Source organism: Pollicipes pollicipes, unplaced genomic scaffold (assembly GCF_011947565.3).
Source record: "Pollicipes pollicipes isolate AB1234 unplaced genomic scaffold, Ppol_2.1 Scaffold_7231;HRSCAF=8579_pilon_pilon_pilon, whole genome shotgun sequence".
NCBI classification, from domain to species: Eukaryota; Metazoa; Arthropoda; class Thecostraca; order Pollicipedomorpha; family Pollicipedidae; genus Pollicipes; species Pollicipes pollicipes.
Window position 1 is genome coordinate 37,432,141 of NW_023597034.1, and position 10,999 is coordinate 37,443,139.

General features: G+C 47.2%; 1 non-coding gene across 1 annotated transcript; it reads left to right on the plus strand.

Moving 5' to 3' along the window:
- The first annotated feature begins 4,398 nt into the window (after positions 1–4,398).
- On the plus strand, positions 4,399–4,470 carry TRNAT-UGU (transfer RNA threonine (anticodon UGU)). The gene has a single exon. It is a non-coding gene; the product is annotated as a tRNA-Thr (tRNA).
- The last annotated feature ends 6,529 nt before the right edge of the window (positions 4,471–10,999 follow it).

A 10,999-nucleotide genomic window follows, 5' to 3' on the forward strand; every position in this document is an offset into this window, starting at 1 on the left:
CCGCATTAAGCAAAGGTGAAGGCAAGGTGATGCATACCTCCGTGCATGGGTGTCGATTTCTCAAAATGATTGGGGGACCAAAGTCTTAGAAGTCGCCATGAGGGGACGGATGCGAAAAACGTCTGGGATTTGTCCGCTTAGAATCTGTTTATGTATGTATATACATATATATTTATACATATCCATATATATATATATATCTCTATATATGTCTATATATATGCATATCCATTATATATATTATATATATATATATATATATATATATAATATATATATATATTATATAGAAGGTGAAGCTGCACCTCTATCTTGCACATCCAAAAGTGAAATCCGCGCATAATTCACCATTATCTGCTCAGTGGTTTTTGGCGTATTGATCAATGCATTAACAAGAATAGTGTTCACAATACATATGGCTATCAGTATCAGTTTTATATGGAATCTCAACAAACTGAAGTTTCATCGATGAAACATATCCATTTCAGTTAACGTAAAACAAAACACAGGCACTCCTCCATGCACCAGATACGAAAATGGTACTCAACCTTTCCCCAAACAGCTTTCCCCAACCAAAAACAAAAGAAGATGAGCTCCTGTTAAGAATCCCTTTCCCCGCTCATTTCATCGCACACACTCTGCAAGCCTGCTGTGTTTCTGGGGGACACTTCTCCAAGCTTTTGCGCCTCTGAAGGGAGAGCAACCCTAACCCGCTTCAATTCGAATGCCTGGTAAATGAAGCTCCGTGATTTCAATGTCATGCGCAACGCTGTTTGAGTATAGAAGCGTTTCTAGTTGAGCTGGCTCTTTAGTGGCCACATGCGATTACACTGATATACCTATCAGTACTGATATATATATATATATATATATATATATATATATATATATTATTATATGCTGATATACTCGGTGCACAGTGACCTCACCCACGTAGTTGCGCAGCCAGAATCTCGGTAGGGAGAAGGGACACAGGATTGACAAAGGGTGGGGCCTTACCCCCTCCTGATGTAAGGTCTCACCCAAAACATTACAAGGTATGACCCACTTGATTTCAATGGGCATTCTTCGCGCAGATTATTTTCCATATGCACCCTTTTCACCAAAAAAGCCAGAAGGAACCAACGATGTCGTTCTTTTAGTATTTTGAAATTATTAACCTGAAGGAACCAGACCGTGCATGAGAACATAGAAAAAGCACCGCCACTGTCTATTTCGTAATTGCTCAGTGACTTTTTCTGAATGATACCACTTGGGGGCAATGGCAGAATTTTTGCTGTATTATACAGAAACATTGTGAATGTAGATGATGCCTAACATAGATTGTAGATCGAAATGGAGTTATATATTTGCTTTGACATGCCCAACCCGTGTGTCTGGTAATCTACCACCTTTTCCAGAATTTAGTTTCGAAAGGAATATATCGCATGCTTTTGATCATGTGCGCTCGCAAGCCCTAGGCAAAAACGCTGATGCCCGGCGTTGCAGCCTCCGTAGGCCGCACAGCGTCGGCCCTGCGGCTAATATTAGCCGGAGTTCAGTCGGCGGACAAAAACCATATCGTCTCCAAAAAAGGACCTTTAAACGGTTCAGGGTGTCAATTCGCACGTTTAGAAAGAAAGCCGTGAGCACGTTTCATCTTCACAGCTTTTAGACTTCCAATGTGAAAGCATGAGCATTTACAGCACATCAGACTTGTGCTGGAGTTTCACCATGCAACTGGACAAGTTATGGTAGAATCTCTGTATTCGGGTAACTGTCGCTGTTAATCCACTAAGAGAACATCCCAAAATTATGCAAGTGAAATATACGCCCAAACCTAATAGGTGCAAGGTACGGATCGATTCAGAAAGACTTTCGGAAACATTATCTCAAGACGGCTATTCTCGCGCACCAGGCGCCCGCCGCCCGGCGTTAGCTACAGCGCTTGACGCCGCTCGGTTTGATGAAAACTGCAACCCCGGCCATCGATGCTCTTGCTTCTAAGATTGCGAGCACACACGCTCAAAACGTTATAGAGATGGACGTCCTCATTTGTGTCGGTCTTTTTCAATTTTGGCTTCGTCTCGGTCCGCTCTATTGAAAACCAAAGAAGCCCTTACCCTTCCGGAGAAGAACCTAGTGTGTAGGACACTAGAGGCACATTACATTTTCCGGTCAGAGGTTAAAATAAGGGTTTATCCCGTTACAGCACGGAGTGTCTGACGCTTGTCACGCAGGCGACATGGGGACGGGGTCTCCAGGTCGATATGGAAACGTTTGGTGGGATCAGTCATACATTAGTCGCCTACCTGCCGTCGGAGCCCTCTGAACAGAGTGTTTGGCCCCTGACAGACACAGGGGCCCTCATTGCCGCCCCATTACCGCCCCATTACCAGGTGACCCCCGCAGAGACTCCAGTTCAGCAAAACAATCCTTTGGCCAAAATGGGATGAAAAATGGGGAAAGTGGCGAGTTCGTATTTTAGGGCGCGTCAGTATCAACCAACACAAGGGGCCTTCCAGCATGCGGGGATCCGTCCCTACCCCTGTTCAGCAAATGTCACCCTGGCCGACTCAAGACCCCTTACTGACATGGAACCCTCTGTTAGCCACTGTGGGGGCCTAACGGACACAGGAGTGCGCATTGTTTCAGGGGTCTCGACCAATGCAAATCGAGAGTCCCGACCTTGTCCCCGTTTGGAAAATGGGCCACCAGGGCTCAGGCCCGAACAGAGCCGATTGTTCGCAGTTGGTTGCTCCAAATGGAACTCCGATATAGAGCCCCCGCACTGCCCAGGCTAATCCACATCGGTGCAGAAGGCCCTCTAGCTGGTATTTGGGGGACCAGCCTGTGGGTCGGGGGACTTAAATGTGACCTACCGCCAGCTCGTCGTGCCCTCCAATCTGACAATTGATTGTCGGTCGCCGAGGGACACTTAAGGACCCCTCTGTTGGACCCCACGAACACCATTCCTGATCGATTTGGGGGCCCCTTGCCAATATCGGACCCTTGTCAGGCACGTGTGATCTCCAGACCCCAGACTCCAGACCCCGACACACATTAACTCAGGGGCCCGGCTGATGTAAATAACGGGGGCGGAAATTATGTCTGCCTAGGAAATGGGCCCATATTCCAGACCAGGCACTGGAGTAATCTGGTGGCGAATCCGCCTCCACCGCAGGGGTATAATTTCGCAAAAGAGGTCTGAGGGCCTGAGAGGGGAAAAATTTAACCAAACAACAGGCTTCTCCCCGGGTCTGACCCACTTTTCTCTCAACGTTGTGAAGTTGGAGTCACCACCCCAACCGAATGGGAAACTACATCCCAACATCCCAGCTCTAATACGTTTCCTCGCTCTTGTTGGCGGAAGATGTTGACGTTGGGAACCATTATCTATTTGGCGTCGATCGTCGGAACGAGGTTCCGGCAATCGACGGATGTCGATGTTACGTGGCTTCAGATGTTCTTAAACGTGTACAGCCTCGGGGCTAACAAGTACAAGCTGCTGTGCGGGACTATTAAAGGCTACCAAGGAAAGCCCCGGCTGATAGCCGCAAGGCGAGGTGCAGGTGGCAACCCAGCACTCGCATTAGGCATGTTGTTGGGCAATTGCTGCTATCGGGTTTGTCGGCTGGTGTCGATCGTCAAGTCTCGTAACTGTTGCATTGAGTATTTGCCACCAAGTGGAGGTCGGCACATCTCACCCGTTCTTCCGATTGAAAACGGCTAATTACCGGGGCGCGTTTTGGGTTCCAATTTCGACAAGTTTGTTTTATTCTTATGATTTCGAAACAAAAGCGTGCAGCTTGCTGCATTCTGTAGAACATGAAACATCACGAATTGGAACAGACAATAGCACAACAGTAGACCAAAGTCAACAAGAGGTGTTAACCGCATAACGAAAATTATGCATCATTTCAAAAAGCAGAAAATTGTCAACTGAACAAAACATTGCAACTTTGATTTTCTTTCTTCTTGTCTCTGCGAAACGATTGGTAGAAACCTGTTTTACAGTAAATATAATGTTGATCTCTCATCGTTCATACCCTGCTGTACTTCGGCGTCGGAAAGTTAGGGGGCCGAACTCACCATTGGGGGGGGGGGCAAATTAGATATTGGGAGGAGGAAGGGGGGGGGGGGCAGTGGGCCAACCAAAATAATGCAACAAATCGACAACCGCGCCTTTGTGAACAGCGCCCGGCCTAGTCCGCGCCCGGTACTATTACACGCACAAATTTTTTCACGCTGTGTGCACTATGAGAAGTGCAAAATGGCTTTGAAACTATATAATCCCAAATGTGTGCTCATTTCAAACTTTAAGTGTTCAGGTAAATGGCGATGCTATCGTTTCTAGCAATTGAAAAACATAAACAAAACATTTCTATCCATAGTACTTCAGAGTCCGGACAGCGCGAAGCCTCCATAGCTCAGTGGTTAGAGCACTGGTCTTGTAAACCAGGGTCGGGAGTTCGATCCTCCCTGGGGGCTGTTTTCCATCCGTCACTATCGCTGCTTTTTCGTGTGCTGGGGTTAAGGCTTGCGAAGGTGGCAAATGGTAGCTGAAACTGATGGCGCTTTACATTCGTTGGGTAACCTTCATTATACATGAATATCATCGCCTGTTTTCTTAGGGGTAGGAGCCCACTGAGAACTGATCAGAAAACACAAGATCTCAAATTCGGCTTGCATTGACAAAGTATTTTCATTAACAATAAATCTCACGGTCTACTCCAAACCAAACGGTGCACTCATTTTAAACTTACTATCACGAGTTATTGACGTTGATTAAACCACGCCAATGTGAGCCTAATGGTGGTTTCCCCTTGCCTGCGCCCCTGCGATGGCGTCTGAAACAGGCAGGGCTATAATCGAGTGCCAAACTGTGCGAGCACAAAACCAAGCGTTCCCACTAACAAAATGACAAGTGAAACCGAATCCAGGAGTGACAGCCAACGTCTCGATGTCGAAAGGCCAGCGTCCAAACCATCGCTAGCGCACAGGACGACGACAGAGCGCGATAACGTACCGGTCCCGTCAACTGCAGAACAGGGCGGGGGGAGGGCGCAACGTAAACCATCTGGAGGACAGACTGCCGGTCTACATGGGTGCCAGCGCTCGCGCAGCGTCGTAAAAGCCTCCGGTCGCGCGTCGGGCGGGACGCGTGTCGCCACAGCGGGCCGAGTAACAGGAGGCGAGGATGAGCCGGCCGGAGTGGGCCGCCAGCCGCCAGGCGGCCCGGCTCTCACGCCCGGCGCCCGGGGCGTTTTTGCGGGGCTGGCTGCGGATGCGGCGGCGGCGCGCGGCGGCGGCGGGTGGTAGGACGCCGTGGGCAGTTGACCAGCCCGCCCTGCCGCTGACCGCCGCCCCATCCGGTCAGGTGAGGGCCGCCGACCGCCTTCGGCGTCGGCTAACCAGACTCCTCGCCGGGGAGGACGGCCTTCTGCTGGGGCCACGGTCAGGCCGGGTTCGGAACGTGTCGCCAATAACCGAGGGCGGCGCGGCAAGGGCGTAGAGTGGCAGCCCCTGTATTGTGTTACGGAGGTCCTTTTGCTAGCTCGGGAGGCCCGCATTACAAACTAGAAGACTGTTCAGAGTTAGAAGGCACCCTTTATTCATGAGGCCCCGTTTCTAAAACAGGAGGCAACTTACCTTCAGACTTTTGTTCTAATCGAGCTGAATCATGAACCGGCTCATGATTCTACCATTTTGGGTTGAGTGGTTAGCTGAGGCAGCACACAGTAAAAATGCTGCTTTGAGGCATAAACAAATCATATTATTCGTAAATTTCATGACCTCAATTGTTAGCCGATTATTCCTAACAACGTTGTGTCCTTGAGTCATATGGCTGGTATACAAATTGTAACATGAAAGAACACAGTACGCCCAGACAAATTAACAGACCATTTCAGGAGTGTTAAAATGAGCAGCATGCACCGCTAGTTATAAATCTTTTAGCAACTTTCCACAAAGTTCGTTATCGTAATTGCTAAGTAGCAAATACAATATTCTTGATCCTGAACTTACGTTTGCCAAACCTCAGCCAGGAATCAGAGGACATTACATGGTACAGACATTCTACATGGTTATGTCTTATGCCAAAATCAGTAGGAGGGCTGGTCATATTTTCCGTTATGAATTATCACACTCATGGATTAATTCATGCATGAGCCGTCAATCACTACCACTTGAACTGGTGTCAGCATGCTTTTGCTGAGGCTTTATGACGTAAGCACTGATCGCATCCCGGATACTGCATCAGCAGCTGTTTCCACGCAACACGCAGCTTGCAAGTAAGCATAAGGCCTCCAATTTTATCAGCGCTGAAACGCGGGTAAAGTGGCGCACATCACTTTAAACTCTACGCAGCGCGGAAACCTGCATTGATTTCTAACTCATCATGGAGTGATCTGATGAGATGAGTTTAAGGCAGGCGCGCGGCCAGAGCCTTGCCAAGGGGGTCGCAGGTCTGACAAAGGGCCCCCGACCGTAAAAAGGTCCCCTAAAATCGCTAGATGTGACCCATTTGTTAATGATGGCATGCTTTATATCAACGTTTTTCCATTTTTCATTCTATAACTGGGAAAGGACCCAGAAGCCATCGTGAGATAAATTTTAGCGGGATTTTACGGTCCACAAACTGAAGAAATGTTGCGTAAAGCGATGACCTGAAAAATCAGTAAGGGGTACTCCTGTACCGTTTGAGGACACCTGAAATATGCGGGTGTCTCGGTTGGACAAAGACCACGAGCACCGAGCAGAAAGGACTCAAATTTATATGATGTATCCCTTTAAAGGCCTCCGGATCGACAAGGGGATCCCGCCCCTGTTGCCGGCATGACAGCCGGCAGATACCCCGCAGTGGAACGGAATGGCCCTTAAGCTCCTGACTGGTAGCAATAATGCGCCGCCAGTGTTCTACTCAAAAGGTCCCTTGCCTGAAAAGAAACTAGCAGTGCCATCAGAGTTCAATACAGTCGGTCGAAATGAGTTAAAAAGACGATCAATGTCATCCCCTGTCTGCCTGTTCGTTCATTCTTTTGCAAATCGATAAATGAAAAGAATGATGTAAAAATTGTGTCTTCACGCCCGAAATATTGAGAGCAAGGGCAGCGATAGTCTTGGCTGCAGTGTGCGAAAAGCCGAACGGTGTTGGCCGCTGCAAGTGGCACCACGCGCCCCGCGCGAGAGCGACCGTCGTGAAATAATGGTTCCGAATGTCATGCTAAATTAATGCGTACCACTCAGAGATAAGAGTGAGCGTATCCTTTTTACAACTTCGCCGATCGCCGGCGGTTTATTTTATGTGGTCGCTTAACGCATCATTTCTTCAGCTTGTGGACCATAAAATTTCGTTAGAATTTATCTCACCATGGCTTCTGGGTTCTATTCCAGTTATAGAATGCAAAATGGAAAACGTTAATACAAAGCATGCCATCATTAACAAAATTGGAGGCGTCCTCATCGACCCATGGGCCCCTGATCGGCACGCAGGGCCCTCTGAATGGCATTGAAATGCCTTCCCCTGCGGGCCGGGCCCCTGAATGCGCCATCCGGCCGGCCTTTCGGGCGCTTCGAGCCCTCAAATCGGACCCCAATCGTAGGAGTCAAAGGGCTCTTCGGACGACTCGAAACCTAAGGGGCGGGGGCACGTGCCCCTATGCCCCTTGCCTGCGCCACTGGTTTGAGATTTCCTGGCGGAAACGACAGCCGGCGCCTACGTTGGCCTATGTCTTATTCATTGGTTCGGTTCAGTTCAGTTCAATTTAGTTCAGTTCAGTTCAGTTCAGTTCCTTGCTGACCGGAAGACGGGGAAGACTCGAGTAAAGCGGATTTTTGCATGGCTTGTTTGTGAGAAATGCAGTCTTAAGTTGTAATGTTTATTACCTAAGTAAGGTAAGCTCACAAGGTGTCTAAAAATGATGAGAGCTAATCGTGATTGCAAGAACTGCAATCCCATGTCGACCTGCCGACACGTCATTGCTGACGGCATGGCTAGTGCTGGCTCGTGGACATGTGGTTACGTACGTGTGAATGTGTGTGTGTGTGTGTGTGTGTGTGTGTGTGTGTGTGGTGTGTGTGTGTGTGTGTGTGTGTGTGTGTGTGTGTGTGTGTGTGTGCATGTGTGTGTGTGTTTGTATATATATATATATATATATATATATATATATATATATATATATATATATATATGAGTCATATGGCTCACGGGTCATGAACAAGTCAGAACTGAATCAGATTTTTTATTTTGCGACCTGCGTAAGTCATGAGTCAAATGGTTTAATGCAAACATTGAGTCTAAGCTGAGCTGTAGAAAAACATTTGAATGACTGTGCTTCATGACCTGAATCGGATCCCAAAATCTGTGATCCGGTTCTGAGCCGGTAAAAAAATTAGAGACGAACATAAGTCTGCCCTCATGTATCAGATGACCACAATGCCGAAACAGCATGCCCTGTTTTGCCGACAACGAGTCCACTTGGCCAAGGTCGGAGGCCCACTTCGTAAGCCGGAAGCGTCCTGTTCTGGACCAGGAGACCCGTCAATGGATCAGGAGGCCCTGTTGTAGGCTACCGAGACCCTTGGCTAGATCATTATCGAACGCCCCAATTCCACTTTTATTGTTGACATCTGGCCTTTTTGGATATGATGCCTGTAACAATTTGATCAAGCAGCCCATTTCCTCTGCACCCCTCCCGTTGAATACATTTCCCAGGGGCCTCCAACCCCACCCCCACACTCTAAATTCATGGCGCTGCCCCTGCCGCTAAGAATAGGCAGATGTCCTTGGAATGATATTGCGAATGTGATGCCTTAAAATGGTTGTGTGCAGCAAAAGAGCCTCCATGCTCTCTTGGCTAGAGCGGACATCAAATTTTGACGCCACACCAAACCACGAACTCCCTAAACGTCACCAGTTTTCCACTAAATTTCCAACCGTGACGTAACGCTATGGATTTGAGCACTGTCTTAGTGGTGACACCCTGTGGTACAATTAAATTGCTATCACTGCCGTTTCGGTCCTATGGTATAGTTCAATATGGCTGAGGATACTCGACCCAACACTTCTCAAAATTGCTACGACTTAGGGGGAATCCCTGCCAACAGTGAAAGGTCAATTTGTTCATGAGAAAAGCACACAAGTTGTTAAATATGGTGTTCGACTCAATTAACACGCGATTGGCTATTGATGAAATTCCCATCTCTGTTATGCCATCTTGGGGAAAGAATTAAGCAGGGAACCCGTCCATTTGGTATGTGCATACATGTCGTTGACAGAATTTCAGAGGGAACTAGATTATCACATAGCAGTTGCATGATTTCCCCACTATGCAGGATGGCCAAAGCGTTTGTTTTCTGCAAGTTTGCATTGGTGTAAGGCACTGACGAGAGTGAGTTTGAAAGCATGCCGAGTACCACCAGACTTATGAGATGTTCAGAAATGCAATATGCAAAGAAATGAAGTGCATCAGCCTTGATCTTACATTTTATGAATTCCTAATCCGATTGGATTTGTACAGTTGCGTATGAAAAGTACATCAGAGACAGGTATTCTCGTCGTGGGGCTGCGATAAGCGTTTCTAGAAAGCATGGTGGCCAAAGGGGGTCGCTGAAATAGCGCATTTTCAGAGCTTTCAGGAATGCTCGATTGGTGTGCAATCTCACTCGTTATCGTTAGTAAGATAAACACAGATATAAATGCACACGTCCTGACACAAGTTTTTTCTAACGACTTTGATTTCCATAAGCCAATATCATAAAGCGAAATGGCGTCATTTACACCATTCTTTCGCTCAAAATCACTCTGTGCTGTAACTGGCTAGTAATGCCAATTCACAAAATATTTTACACTCACCAACGCCATTGGATATCGCGCTATGAAACCATTGTAAGGCCCATTGGCTAAGAGCCAGGCGATAACAAATGTGAATCGTCAATTGGTGTAACGTAGATTGTTCCAAAATCAAGCCAACGGGGCAAATATACTGGGCAACTGATACAAATGGGTTTGAGTATCAGCCTATAGATTAGACAGAAGTAACAGCTCTATTCCTCAAGGAAAACGCCAGGAGAATGGAAAAACAGATACGTTGATATCTCGGCAACATACCTCCATCAAAACGAATAACAGTAGTAAATTCAAAATTTCCTGCCAATCCTACTCGATTTCTCAGGGTCTTTTTGAGACAACGAGCTACAGTTTTTACAAGTCGCCAACATTCAGGGAATTATTTTTGTCTCGAAGCCCATGTGCCCGGGGGGCAATCGATGTCATTTGTTCAAGTATGGGTTTCAAGGGGCTTGCACGCAAAAAAAACGTGTTTAAGAAAGTAGGTGTCAACTGTGCAAAAGATGTGGGATGGATATGGCCTGTGTCGGGGAGTCCACGCGTCGTTTTGGTTTGAGTATAATGGACACCTGCGAGACGCTAAATACAAAACAGCGAATGACGCTTTCGGTGACCATTTTTGGAAAACACGCTCAGGCTGAGATCCAGGGAGGCATGGACCCTAATTTTTTTAGGGCTAAAGGTCACGTACACAGCAGAGGGCCATTCGGACAAGAAAATAAGTTAAAAAATTATTAAAAAAATCAGCGATTAGGCCTTGACGTACTGGACTCATCATGGCCGATTATGTGAATGTGATAAAACCCTTGATGCGTGATGCGTGCAAGCTTAAAATATTTTATATGTATGAGTGATGCCTGATGGCGCGCGATGTGCGATGCACGGTGCCGGTTTGATTAAAATTATTTGCATGTATAGTTGATGCGTTATGTGTGATGCCCGTTTACGTGATTCGTTTATATGTAAACGTTCTTTCGCGTATTTTAATTCTTGGTTAGATATGCACTGTATCGTAGTAATGACCAGGAATTGTTCTTCGTCTACGTCCCTGCATGTTGGTGACCTGTAAAAACTGTGGCCCGCTGTTAAAAAAAGAAAGAGCGAGTAGGATCGGCAGGTGCATCGAGTAGGTGGATCGAGTAGGATCGGTGGGTGCATCGACTAGATGGA